General features: G+C 41.6%; 1 long non-coding RNA gene, 2 other non-coding genes and 1 pseudogene across 4 annotated transcripts in view; all 4 read right to left on the bottom strand.

Moving 5' to 3' along the window:
• The window catches only part of LOC112623128, a 7,024-nt gene extending 4,216 nt beyond the window's left edge, over positions 1-2,808 (bottom strand). The window contains exons 1-2 of the long non-coding RNA XR_003119092.1: positions 2,651-2,808; positions 1-31 (exon numbers count right to left, since the gene is read on the bottom strand). The exon at positions 1-31 is cut by the window's left edge and continues 47 nt beyond it. This is a non-coding gene — a long non-coding RNA (uncharacterized LOC112623128). The remainder of the gene's footprint in view (positions 32-2,650) is intronic.
• Positions 1,230-1,301, bottom strand: TRNAM-CAU. The gene has a single exon. It is a non-coding gene; the product is annotated as a tRNA-Met (tRNA).
• On the bottom strand, positions 2,373-2,444 carry TRNAW-CCA. Its single transcript has one exon. It is a non-coding gene; the product is annotated as a tRNA-Trp (tRNA).
• A 7,860-nt stretch (positions 2,809-10,668) lies between the features above and the next one.
• LOC112623095 lies at positions 10,669-11,573 on the bottom strand (annotated as a pseudogene). Its single transcript, XR_003119087.1, has one exon. The product of XR_003119087.1 is annotated as a 60S ribosomal protein L6 pseudogene (transcript).
• Positions 11,574-14,290: the final 2,717 nt, after the last annotated feature.

The following is a 14,290-nucleotide window of genomic DNA, read 5'->3' on the forward strand; positions in this document are numbered from 1 at the left end:
TTGGCAGGACATTAGCTCAGCTATTAAATTCCTGGTAAAGCGAGAGGTACAATATGTGACATATAATAACATGTACAATGTTTAAGAAAAGTTTTGGCCCCTGTAGTCGTGGTTGAGTGGTTAAGCTTACTTTTTAAACATTTTATTTAAATGGCTTATTTTAAAATTATTTACCTACATATCTCTAAATAATATGTTTGTATGGCCCTTTTGTTGACTTTATATAAGAGGAGTAACTGGTTCATTTTCTTCTTCACACCCTAGGACCCCCGACACACACATGCTCCCTTTCTATGTCTTCTCATATGGTCATAGCACAATACATGATACTTTAATATTTGTAGCTTAAAATATGACAACTTTATAAAAATAGTTCAGCAAGTGAGCAAAGAAATACATTGTTAAGTTTTCCTTTCCTCGCAATTTTTATTTTTCCCTAGCATTAGAACATAATTGTCTTTTCTTGTTGTTTACTGCTTAAGCTTCTAGGCATTTATCATTAATTCAACCCCATGCATTTCGTCAGTTGTCTAAACATTTCTCCAAAGGTTCAAAAACTTTGCACAGTCTGTAGATTTCATCCTACTTTAAACGTGTCTCCTTACGCATCTGTATTAGTTTGAGTAAACAAAAAAATAAGAACAAGGGAAAAGTGTCTCCTACAGCCTGCTCGAATCTGGACATGTCACTATATGTCACATATTGTACCTCTCATTTTACTAGGGATTTAATAACAGGTGAGTTCGTGTCCTACCAATAAAACTCGGAAGGAATAGCTGAAATTAAGTCTGAAGTTTACTGTAAATGTTAGTGTTTGTAATTATGCAGAACGGTTTAGAGCTTTAGCTTTGCTCTACCATTTACTAGCTGCATGACTTCGGGCAAGTTAACCTCTGCAAACCCCAACTTGCAGACAAACCCCGATTTGTCTCATTTGTAAACTAAGAGTAATAGCATGTATTTACTTCGTATAATTGCGAAGAATAAATGATTCAGAACTTGGAATAGTGCATGATACCTATTAAGCGCTCAAACAATAAAAGCTAAAACTACTGCTTTTGTTGTTATTTTTAATCTATTTAGGATAGTAATGTGTTGGAGCCAGAGATGCAGCTCTCTGAGAGAGATGCAAATCAAGGTAAGTTCCCTTACGGTGTCATGAAAATTATATCAGTTTACTCCTCCTATGAGGTAGATGTATTTTGGAAGGGGGAAAAACAATTCCAGATTAGCAGAGGATGGTTTCGATCCATCGACCTCTGGGTTATGGGCCCAGCACGCTTCCGCTGCGCCACTCTGCTACACTGAGAGGTGGGCTCATAATTAATCACCTTTTTCTAGTGTGTCAAGTTTCCAAATCGCAAAATTATGTTTTCTCTTCTTTTTTTTTTTTTTCCAGACCAGTAATCTGTTCGTAATATGGCTATAGGCTTAGACTACTACTAAGAAAACAGTAAATAAGAAATAGGAAAAAGGTTATTTGGGGTACACTTCTCCTATGTAATATCTGTCACTATGTATTGTGTGAATGTGTACAGTAAATACATAACAGAACGTCTGCTAATATTTCAAATGTCATGTTTTAAAGTTATTGTAAGTTATAGAAATTTAAACACTTCTGAAGAAATAAACGTACTTTCCCTTTTTTCCATGTTGTAATTTGCTAATTCATAATCTGTAGGGGGTCTGGAGCCACATGTGGGGAAAAAAACGGCACATTCATGCACATTTTCAGATACTACTATTAGGGAGTTCACGGAATATCTAGCCTTCTCTGATGTAATGGTTCATTCCCTGTATGAATTTGGGAGAGTAACTGCATTCAGGTTTTCTGCCTCTGGAAATCAAGTGACTTCTTCCCTGATTTGCAGGGAGGGTTAAGGAAATCGTAGAGATCCAAGGAAATTCTATGGAATCGCTTTAGCCTGGAAGAGCTGATCCAAATATGAAGCAGGTAAACTTAGATCATCCACTCAAACCAGACTAGGTCTCTGCGAAGATCTGCTAAGCTTCCGAGGGTTGGAGAGACAGATATGGATGAAAAGATAAGGCCGCAGGCGTGGGAGTGAGAATGGAGAGAAGTCCAGGAGGGTTTAACAATAGGGATGAGTTGCTGAAGAGTATAATTCAGAATATTTGCAATAAAAGAGTGAAAACGTCTCTATAAACCCAGAAATAAGCCCCAAAATACTGTAACATATTCCCGCGTATATCTGCCTATTAAAAAAAGAGAAGGGGGGGCGTTTTGAGGAGGCTAAAGTAATTGAGTATACAAGTGCCTAGGAGAAGCAGGAAAAGCAACTTTTTTCCCCCTGTAATATGTAATGTACTCCCCGCCATACAGTTATCTGAGCCAGCGAGCTAAAAACTGTTGACCCCGACGTGATTTGAACACGCAACCTTCTGATCTGGAGTCAGACGCGCTACCGTTGCGCCACGAGGCCTACGAGGGACTCACTTTTTATTTACCTGTCATTCTGATTCATGAAAATAATTTTGGTACTGGTGAAGACCAGGCAGCTATTAACAGACACAAAATAATGACTAGCTGCCCTCTCGGTAAAATTGCTGTCCATCCAATCACTGATTTTCTCTGCCTCCGAATTGCTTCATTTTCACCTTTTCTTGTTTATATCCTTCCGTTTCTTACCTAGTTTTCTCCGTATATTCCAAATATGGAAGTTTTGGGAGTTTCGTTGTTTTTATCTTTTTAGAAATACATTCTGTTGAAGGTCAGTCGCTTTGGAATGGGGTTGTAGAGAGGAGGTAGTGAAGCGGGAATAATGAGGATCCTTCCTCCCCCGACTCCTCATTAAGGAACGCTGATCAAGGTGAGTTTTAAATTAGTTTCCAAAGTTGACTGCAGGTCACAACCAGTGTTTCCGTTAACGAATTCACGCGAGGGCTGGCAGGTTGTTTGTGCTGCATCTTTTCTGCGAGATAAAGGCGCCTCCCTGTAGCCTCCGTTCTCAGCTGATGAGAGAGTTGATTTCATACACCGACCATTCTTCAGAATCAAGATCACTGGATCTGAAACTGACCCTAAAAAGAATAAGAAATCCTGTCATCAGGAGTGAGTGGGTTATTCTGGCACTGTGTTTTGTTTGGCTGGTTAAAGAGTCTGCCTTGGGTAACCAGAGATCGGAATTTTCTAAAGTCAGCAGGGTTTGTCTGGGGACCTCGAATTTACATATAGACGATCCCGCAAATAATGCAGGGGCCGCTTTGAACTCTTAGGAAAAGATATTCCAAACAGTGGTCCACTGCTATAAAACACGCATCTTTCACTGAAAATTAAGGTCCCCCCCGCCGCCCCGCCCCCCCCTTCCCCCCCCCCCCCTCCCCCGCCCCCGGACCCCGGCTTGCTATGGACTAGAGAAAGGTTTCCCTTTCTTCTGAAAAATCCGTCCAAAGCCCAAGGGCTCCAGCTGGCAATTAAGGACCATAAACACTGAATTGAAGAAGTTTGTGTTTGACCTGTAGCTATCATAGTAGCTTTGGTAGGTTGTGTGCTGTTATTCGACTGTTAACAAGCTAAGGTAGTCATTCTACCGGTTCGTGGAAAGAGATTGGGGGCTTGGGTGAGGGGTGCGTTGGGAATCAGAAGCAGTGGGCGACGAAATGAACGGGCGTTTCAGAATATAAATAACCGAGGGTTTAGGAGGATCTGCAGCAGCTTACAGAATGAAAGGATATTCCAGATTTGGTGTTGCCAGAGAATCTAGTGTTGACTGAGAATCTGCTGTTGACTGAAAGTTGAAATACATACTTTTCTCATCTATAAAATTGTAATAATAATATCCACCTCACAGGATTGTCGTGAGTTTATTTACATAATGTGCGCTAAAAGAGTTTATACATGCTTAGAACAATGCTTGGCACATCAATTGCTCTCAATAAATGTTACTATCACTATAAAGTTTGGTGAAATTCTTACTTTGTTTTTTTGTTTGTTTGTGTTTGTTTGTTTGTTTTGTTTTGTTTTGTTTTCAGAGACAGGGCCTCTCTCTCTCTCTCTCTGTTACCATGCAGTGGCTCCAACACAGCTCACTGAAGCCTCAACCTCCAGGGTTCAAGCCATTCTCCTGCCTCAGGTTTCCTAGTAGATGGGACTACAGGGCCACCACTCACAGCTAAAGTTTGGTGACATTCTTAAATGCATTTGCTCACACCACCAGCCTCATTCAGCAGAGAGTGTAGTAAAATTTACACTTATCATTTCTTGATTTCTTCCATAAATTTACATTTTGGTGTTAGCAAACAATTAAATACATTTGATCATTTTAGATGTTAGAATTTTTCTGTAACGAGGATAAAAAAAAAGTAAAAATGGTCATCATCCCAGGTTGCAGCTAAAATTGGACAAGACATTGACAGCATCCAGCTGTGGAAAAACCTGGAAATGATCACCAATTTAGATCAACGACTGGAATGAAAAACTCAGTGAAATACTTTAACTTATAGAAGTTTATTCACTCATTTTAATTGGTATTTAATGGTGATTCACAGCACAGCAGATTTCTGTCTGGTTATTTATAATGAATTGTTTCTAACATAGCAGCTAATCTGGGCCCAGCATGGTGGCTCACTCCTATAATCCCAGCACTTTGGGGTGCCAAGGCGGGTGGATCACTTGAGGTCAGGAGTTCAAGACCAGACAGGACAACATGATAAAACCCCACCTCTACTAAAAAATTCAAAAATTAGCCAGGTGTGCCTGTGAGCCCAGCTACTTGGGTGGCTGGCTGAGGCACAAGAATCACTTGAGCCCATGAGGTGGAGATTGCAGTAAGCCAAGATCATGCAACTGCACTCCAGCCTGGGTGACAGAGCGAGATCCTGTCAAAAAAAAAAAAAAAAAAAAAAAAAAATTATGAAGGTCTGTTTCTTTTCCCATCAGAAATACAGCTAATCTACATTTCCCAGCCTCCCTTGTACTTAGATGTGGCCATGTGGCTGAGATACGGACAATGAAATGTGGGAAGAAGTCTTGGTTTAGGAAAACTTCTCATGAGTGTTCCTTTCTCTTTCTGTTGGTCAAATGCTGAAAATCCAGTGGAGAACTCCATGATCCTAGAGCCAAAGCCACTCAATGATCTCTTGGTGATTGCTGGTAAGACCAACCAGAAAACCTGCATTAGATGTTGCCTGAGGGAAAAAAGGCATTTATTGAGTTTAAAAACTGAGACTTACAGTTAAAGCTGTGTTATAGCAACTCCATTATATAATAACACAACTGTTACAGCTAATGGTATCACTAGCTTCTATTCATAACTAATATAACAATGCTTTATTTCCCCTTGCTCATTTGTCTCCCATGTTTTAGTGCATAAACTAATCTCATAATTACAGTCTTCTCATAAAACACCATGTAATAAGGTAACTAGAATCATTAACATGTACATGATAAACATATGGCAGAAAATACAATTTTCCAAAATTCTAAAAATTATTATCTCATTTAATAATGCACCATTGTTTTGTAAATTAATTAGGATATCTCCCGCACTTTACTTTCTCACCTTAAAAAACCAAGCTGAGCAGATATATATAAATAGATAATACTCTTTAGTAAATGCAATACAAGGCTGAGCGTGGTGGCTCACACCTGTAATCCAAGCACTTTGGGACGCCAATGCACACAGATCCCTTGAGCCCAGGAGTTTGAGAACAGCCTGGGCAACATGGCACAACCCCATCTTTACAAAAAATACAAATATTAGTAGGGCATGGTGGTGTACACCTGTAGTTCTAGCTACTCAGGAGGCTGAGGTAGAAGGATTGCTTGAATCCAGGAGGTCGAGATTGCAGTGAGCCAAAATCGTGCCACTGCACACTCTAACCAGGGTGACAAAGTAAGACCCTGTCTCAAAAAAAGAAAGAAAGCTGGGTGCGGTATCTCACGCCTATAATGCCAGCACTTTGGGAGACTGAGGTGGGCGGATCATGAGGTCAGGAAATCGAGACCACCCTGGCTAACACGGTGAAATCCCATCTCTACCAAAAATACAAAAAAAAAAAAAATTTGCCGGGTGTGGTGGCACGCACCTGTAATCCCAGCTACTCGGGAGGCTGAGGCAGGAGAATCAATCGCTTGAATCTGGGAGGCAGAGGTTGCAGTGAGCTGAGATCGCGCCACTGCACTCCAGCCTGGGTGACAGAGCAAGACTCTGTCTCAAAAAAAAAAAAAAAAGAGTAAACGCAATACTACCTTAAAAATGTTATATTAATGTGGACTTCATTCTAGGTATAATCTTATTTTAGCTTGACTCAGATTTCTTCCCACTCTCATCAAAGTAAATATATTTTTAAATTTATTTTTTAAGAAATTAGTAAATTTCAATCCCACATTTGTTTTTTGTTGAACTCCTTACTGTCTTGGTCATTCCCAGATGGGTGTACTGGTAAATGTTTAACGATCAACTCTTGAGGGAAAGACGCTATCTTAGCAAGTGATGCTTGCAAATTCTCTCACCATAACTGATTCAAACTACAGATGCAGAGTCACTGAATGTTAAATTGGGAAGAGATGTGCATAGTTGGCTCCTGTGAGCCAGTACAAGGGGCTCTATTGTACCACCAATGTCTAGTCTATAGTTTTCTCAACAGTAATGACACTTAGAATAAACTAAGTGTCTTAGTCTGTTTGTGTTGCTACAAAGGAATAACTGAGGCTGGGTAATCTTAAAGCAAAGAGGTGTATTTGGCTCGTGGTTCTGCAGAATGTACAAGAAGTATGGCACCAGCATCTGCTTCTGATGAGGGCCTCAGGAAGCTTCCACTCATGGTGGAAGGTGAAGGGAAGCCAGTATGTGGAGATCGCATAATGAGACAGAGAAAACGAAAGAGAAGGAGATGCCAGGCTCTTTTTAACAACCAGTGCTGTGAGAACGAAGAGTCAGAACTCACTCCCTCCAGTGAGAATAGCACCAAACCATTCATGAAGCACCTGCCCCCATGATCCAAACACCTCCCCCAAGGCCCTGCCTCCAATATCAGGATCACATTTCAGCATGAGACTTGGCGGGGTCTAACAAACCACATCCAAACCATAGCACTGATGTTTATTAAGCATTTATTATGTGCCAATAATATTTATCTGAATTTTTATATGCTGACATATAATATATTCCATCTTTACAATAAGCCTGTGAGGTTGGTGCTGAAAACATAAAAAATTGCCCAACATGTAGAAACTAAAAGCTAGGGCAATTGAACATACACAATTTTGACACACAAAAAAATTGTTTTTGTTTATGTTGTTGCACAGTATAAACAATGATCACACAAAGCCGTTGTGTTACCTGAGGTGGAACAAGATGAAGACAAGATCAATCCATAACTACATATGACACAGGAAAGAAATAAGGACACTCTACACCCATAAAAAAAAGTAAATACCCCTTTTCCAGGATAGTAGAGTGACTGTGATTTCTTACCAATGACATCCCCAGCCCCACTTTAATTCTTCTCCTGCCTCCTAAATAAAAATTCAAAAAAGTGACTCACACTCAGTTACTGAACTGCTCCACTTCCTGACCACACCCAGTCCAGAGCTAATATTTGATTCCCTTACACTCTCCTTAGAATAGTAAGCTTCTCCCAACCCCCCCTTACCTAGATGCCTTACTATTCCACTAGTGTTCATTCTCTCTTGCTGTAGCAAGTTTAATAAACCTAGCTTTGTTTGACCACAGGTGTGTTCCTAGAGGTCTTTGGTCAGCAGACTTTAACAGTGTCAGTAGTTTCATTTTATAGAAGAGAAAATTAAAGTTTAAACTGAAGAGTTAGGGAGCCTCTTGTTTGAGATAAGATTTCATACAAGAGATCACTTTACCTTCCTGCAAGGAACAGATGATCTAGGCTGAACTTATAAGACATTGTCACAAAGAGCAAAATGAACTGGCTGCCAAGATAAGAATTCACAGATGGGTAACCCAGAGATTAAAATAGCCACAACAAGAAGCTATTATCACCCCTAAGGATGGAGGGGCAGCGGAAAGAGGCCATGTTAGAGCCCAGAGTGGGAGGTAGAAGGGTGACAGTGGTCCGCAGGAAATGACCCATCAGGAGCTAGAATTCCAAGGGGAGAATCTCAAACCTTGAAATGGATGCAGCTATTGTAGGCAATGCTACAGGAAGCAGAAAGAATATCCTGGCCTCAGAGTTCCTCTTGAATTCCAACCTTTTGTCATTCTTCCATTGGCTAACCCTACCCAGAAGCCAGAAGGTAAGGATGCTCAGAGCAGAGGAAGGATGGGGAATGAATCCGACAACAAAAAGCCAACTTGATTTACAAGACAACTTGATCGACACCTCCCAATTATGATCAAAGTATTAAATCTACTGAAAATGTTTTAATGCGGGCGGGAGCATGCCTATAATCCCTGTACTTCCGGAGGCCAAGGTGGGTGGATAACTTGAGGTCAGGAGTTCAAGACCAACCTGGCCAACATGGTAAAACCCCATCTCTACTAAAAATACAAAAATTAGCCAGACAAGGTGGCATGCACCTATAGTCCAGCTACTCAGGAGGCTGAGGCACAAGAATCACTTGAATCCAGGAGGTGGAGGCTACAGTGAGCCAAGATCGTGCCATTGCTCTGCATCCTGGGTAACAGAGGGAGACTCCATCTCAAAATAATAATAATAATAATAAATTGATAATAATAAAAATGTTTTAATGAATGTATAAATGAGTCTTCTCATTAGAGTTTGCTCTTTGAACTAATTCCTTCTAATATGCAGATTCTAATCATAAGAACTCCAGTATAACACAGGGTTATATTTAATATGTATTTATAGAAGTGCCTAAGTTTTATAGCATAAAATCACAGGGAACAACAAATTACAAATACTCAATTAAAAAAAGTTTTCTTTTCTTTTCTTTTTTTTTTTTCTCCCTCTGTTGCCCAGGCTGGAGTGCAGTGGCCCAATCTCGGCTCACCGTAGCCTCCGCCTCGTGGGTTCAAGCAATTCTTCCGCCTCAGCCTCCTGAGTAGCTGGGATTACAGGTGCACGCCACCTCGCCAAGCTAATTTTTGTATTTTTAGTAAAGACGGGGTTTCACCATGTTGGCCAGGCTGGTCTTAAACTCCTGACCTAAGTGATCCACCCACCTCAGCCTCCCAAAGTGCTGGGATTACAGGCATGAGCCACAGCGCCCGGCCAAAAAGTTTTCTTTTCTAAGACATAATTATCAAGTATATAAAACATTCCATATCCCAGGTATAAAAACAGTAGTAATTCACTTATGAAAGAGTGGCATTTTAATAGTAGGACAGTTTGATGGTTTAGTAATAGGATTTTTGTTGGTTTGTATTCAATATAAAACACTTTAACAAAAAAGCCAGGCCATGATAAGCTAAAGGTCAGTTACTTCACTAGATTTCCTTTCTTTGAGCAAAAAACTTTTAAAAACTTTTTTTGTAGAGTTGAAAAACCAGGCCTCAGAAAACATCTCAAATATCCAACAGTCATTAGGGTAGATCAAGGGTCAGGAAACATGCCTGCAGGCCAGATGTGGCCTACTACCTGTTTTTGTACTGCCTACAGCTGTTTTTACATTTTTAGATTGCTGAATATAAATTAAAAGCAGAATAATCATCTGTGCCACATCAACATTATATGAAATTCCAATTTCATTGCCCATAGATAAGGTTTTACCGGGACATAGCCATGTCCATTCATCTATGTCTGCACCATAAGAGCAGTTATGAAAGACATAGGAGGACCTGCAAATCCAAAAATGTAGCAGAAAATATAAAGAAAAAAAGAGTTCAGGCCTCTGCACCAGAGGAAGGTGTTTTCTTGCAGACAGAGGCAGCTGTTCCCCTTGGCATCAGATGCATCTCCAGAATTTCTTTCTTATTCTGGTGTTAGCACAGGTATCAGTAAGCAGAAAGGTTCAGAAACTTCCAAAACATACTGTTGCCCAAGGTCACAGCCTGTGGGATACCTGAACTTGGGGTGTCCCCTAGTTCCAGCTGACTCCTCTGCTTGTCATCTTCACTCCCTCTGCTCAGTTTCCCAGCTGTGATGAGGCCCAGCTGGAGCTCTGTGCTTGAGCTCCACAGTCCCCATTGTATCCTTGTAATAGTATGATACATTCCTTTTTTCTTCTCCTTAATTGAGTTTGAGTTGCATTGTTAGAAACAAAGTATTAGGATATGAAAACTCAACTTTTGTGTATGTGTATATGTATGTTACTTTAGAAAAAACATTCTTTCCATTTTGCAGGGAGGGTAGGCCAGTCAGCAGAAAAGTAAACAGGCTCTTTTGTGGTTCTAGATCAGTGATCCATCCATCCATTCATTTATTCATTCAACAAATATTTATTGTTGGCCTAATGTGTGCCAAGCACTTTTCTAGACCCAAGGGATACTACAGTTAACAAACAAATGAAAACAAACAAATTCCTCTGTTGGGTGTTACTATGCCTGGATATGATCCTAGAGACAATCGTAGCCATCTTGTGACCATGAAGGGAGCTAAGCTGATGCATTACATTAACCTTGCAAAATGTAAAGATGGAAAGAATCTGGGTCTTTAATGAGGATACATTGGAATTGCCCTCTGTGTTGTCAGGGTTATAATGCAAACAATCGAACACACTTCAGATTGTTTACACAGGAAAAGGTTTTTTTCTTTACTTTTTTTTTTTTTTTTGTAGTTAGCTATTTAATGAGGTTCTTAAGACGTTTAGAACACCAATTTGTGAGGATAAATTCCATTCGTCAGGGCAAACACAGATCGCAGGTAGCCCTGGAGCTGAGGAACAGCTTTGATTTTTGGTAAAATTTGTAAGTCCACAGCTTTCTGATCAATCTTGCGCTGCTCTGTAATCTCGTATTTCTCTTTTTCTGTGTCGAAGATCTCACCTTCCTGGTGTCTGGGCTTCCGCAGCTTCTTCTTCTTGAAGTAAGCATCAGTAAGATGTTTTGGGATTTTTACATTGCTGATATCGATTTTAGTTGAGGCAGCAATGACAAATTTCTGGTGTGTTCTTCATAGAGGAACTCGATTGAGGACCAGATCCAGTCACAAGTAACAAGCCACTAGCCAGCTGCTTCAGGAAAACCACCATCTTGCCCCTGTGGTGTCCAGTGAGGATGATCAGAATGGTCCTGGGGGCAATGTTGGCTCGCAGTTTTCTCACGTGCTGACTGAAGGGTTTTTTTGCCGTGGCTCAACAGCTTTCGAGGCACATCTTCAGTAGGATAATATCTAGGCATTTTGTGAAGTTTAGCCACCCGGGTACCGCCATTCTTGTCACCACCAACTGTTTAGTAAGAGTTGCAAGAACCTTCTCCTTCTTTTTCTTTTCAACCTTGGATTTAGTGGCTGAGTACTTCCTCTTGTACATGGTCTTTCTGGAATACATGGCAGATCAGGAATACCTGCAAATTCCTCTGACAAGGACAGGGTTGCGGCTGCAATGGGGCTTCCCTTCTTGGGCTTCTTAGCCTTGAGGTTACCCTTTTTCACCTTGCCACCAGCATCAGCCTTCTTGGCTTCGGGTTTCTTCTCTTTAGTATCTGGCTTCTCAACTTTTTCACCAGCCATCTTGCAAGATCAGGAAAAGATTTTTTACAAGAAATTTTGTAACATTTCTATGTTGAGCCTTCAGATTGACTTCCAATGCCACACTGCAGAACTGGACCACTGAGGGAGCTGCTGGCTCCTCTAAAATCACTACAGTGTCACCACCACAGACTACAGCATCACTGCCACAACCAAGAAAACCGCCACCGTCAGAAAGCTCCCGCCTGCTGCCAGCTCCAGAACCATGCAGCACCTGCATAAACACCAGTAAAACAGATGCCTTATGGCCTGCCTCTCAAGTCTTAAAAATCCATTATGGGTCACTGGAGACTGCTAACAACAGTACACAGGAGAACCAAACAACAGTTGAAACTGCAGAAATGCAGTCCCCGCCTCATTTCTATCCTCCAAATTCCATGTGACTACGTCTGATTTGCTAGATATAGTTTGTTTAAGCTACATTTTTCTTCCAAATCACGACTGCCTGAGAAACTAAGAGATGTAGTTTTTTGTTTTCCTGCCTCTACAATACAGAAAAGATCACTAGGAGGAGGGAGAATGACTGTGGCATGCCACCTCACTAGAGTCTCTCCATGTCCTACCTGAGAACATCTTATGAATTGAGAAAACTCTTCATTATTGTTTAAAGCCAATAAATCAATCTGACACTCCAGGGTATGGATTCAGTTCATGACAGAATTTAGGCCTTCTGAGCCCCAACCCTGTTCTCCCATACCTACCACTCCTCACTAACTTTGGTTTTCATACCCCTCCCTTCTCTCATGTGTGGTAGTCACAATATTCAACTAAAGAGCTCAGAGATGAGACTTTCCAGAGAAGAGGGTGTCACAACCAAGTTAAATCTATAGAGGTCTTCCTTAACAGACAACTGAAACAGAATTTCTGAGATCTGGTGAATCCAGCAAGAAACACAGGACTGACTGAGTTTCTTTCTCCATGGGTGAAGATAGGAAGACAAGTTTCTCAGACAGTAAAGGGGGATGCTTTAAGAAAGAAACTAACAAGACCTTCTCCATCTGGTGAACTATCCTTGACAATACCCTTATTTTGGGTTCCTTCCTAGTTACTCTTCCAAAGAAAATGACTTTCCCATTTCCATCCCCAAGTAACTAAAATGTCTAGATTTCCTATAGAAACAATGGCATACTTCAGCAACTACCATATGCTGATCATTGTTTAGGAATGCACAAAATAAATCATTCTTGTAGAAGATGTTTATTTTCAGTCTTTAAATGAAGTCTCTCTTAATAGCAGGCTCAATTCAAAATCATCTTCTAGTTTTCAAAAATTCGTAGATACGTGGACTTTCGGAACATGTTTTCTAAAAGGATTCGAACCACCTTTTTATGAATTCAGTTTTGTGTCCCCCAAAATTCATATGTTGAAATCCTAATCTTAGTACCTCAGAATGCAACCTTATTTGGATATAGCTTTGGGAGGACCCAAGGCAGAGCTGTAGGGTGTAGGGGAAGCTGTGGATGCTTCCTGCTTCCTCTGGGTGTGAATGTGGCTGACGGGTTCAGAGGCTGAGGATACCTCTCCAGGATGTTGAGGAAAGAAGCCAGGATTTTAGTGGTTCTGCAATCAGAAACCAGGGCACAAGAACGCAGAGGCAGATGCCCTAGTGGACAGACGACCAGGGAGGGCCAGCAATTCTTCTCCATGCGTGGACACAGCAGCGGTCTTCTCTTCGTGTCCAAACTGAGATACCATCTGAGGAAAAGGAGGAGCCCAGAATTAATCAGTAAAGCCCTGAATTGACTAGGACGAAGACCATTGACTCAGGAGTAGCCTGGTTTGACTAAGATGAAGGATATGCCATTAAGCGGGAAGGGACTGAGGATGGAAATAAAGATCAGTTTGCATTCATATAAACGTACAGGCACACGCCATCACGCCCGGCTAATTTTTGTATTTTTACTGGTCAGGCTGGTCTTGAACTCCCGAGCTCGTAATCAGCCCACCTCGGCCTCCCAAAGTGCTGGGATTACAGGCGTGAGCCACCACGCCTGGCAACGTTTCTAGGAGCAAAACATGTGCATTTCAGCTTTTGAGGTTCCCTGCTGTGCATAGCCTTCAGCTTGCCATCCATAGGCCGCTGCATTGGCAGGGGTTGAGAGGGTGAGACTTTCTCCGGCCCACGGCACATGCAGTGATGCAAATCGGCCACGAGGGGGCGGCGAAGCCGAGAGAGAGAGAGAGAGAGAGAGAGAGAGAGAGAGAGAGAGAGAGAGACTACCGAGAAATGAGATCGAAGAGGCAAGAGGCGGGAGGAGGGAAAAAGCTGAGGAGGGAGGAGACGGGACGGGCAAGGAGGGATGGAGAGGAACAGAGAGAGGGAGGGAGGAGAGGAGATGCTAGAGTGAGGGAACGAGGAGGAGACGAGGAGGACTTGTGGGGGGAAAGAGGAGAGAGCAGAGAAAAGGTGAGGAGTAGGAGGAGGGAAAGGAGAGAGGGAGGAGGGGGATGGAGGAGAAGGGTGGAGTAGGAGGGAGAGAAGGAGGAATGAGAAATGAAAGGAGCAGGGGAGAAGGGAAAGCAAATTACTGAAGGGGAAAAACAGTTCTCTGGACAGCAGTTAGCGACAGTTGTAGGGTACTTTACATTTTACAGTGTGTCACAGATACTGGCTCATGTTTCCCTCACAGTAACAGCCCAGTTAAGCAGTAAGCAGTAATTGCTGTCCACGTATTATTTTCAATCTGAAATGTTATTTTTAACAAAA

The sequence above is a fragment of the Theropithecus gelada genome, chromosome 4 (assembly GCF_003255815.1).
Source record: "Theropithecus gelada isolate Dixy chromosome 4, Tgel_1.0, whole genome shotgun sequence".
NCBI lineage: Eukaryota > Metazoa > Chordata > Mammalia > Primates > Cercopithecidae > Theropithecus > Theropithecus gelada.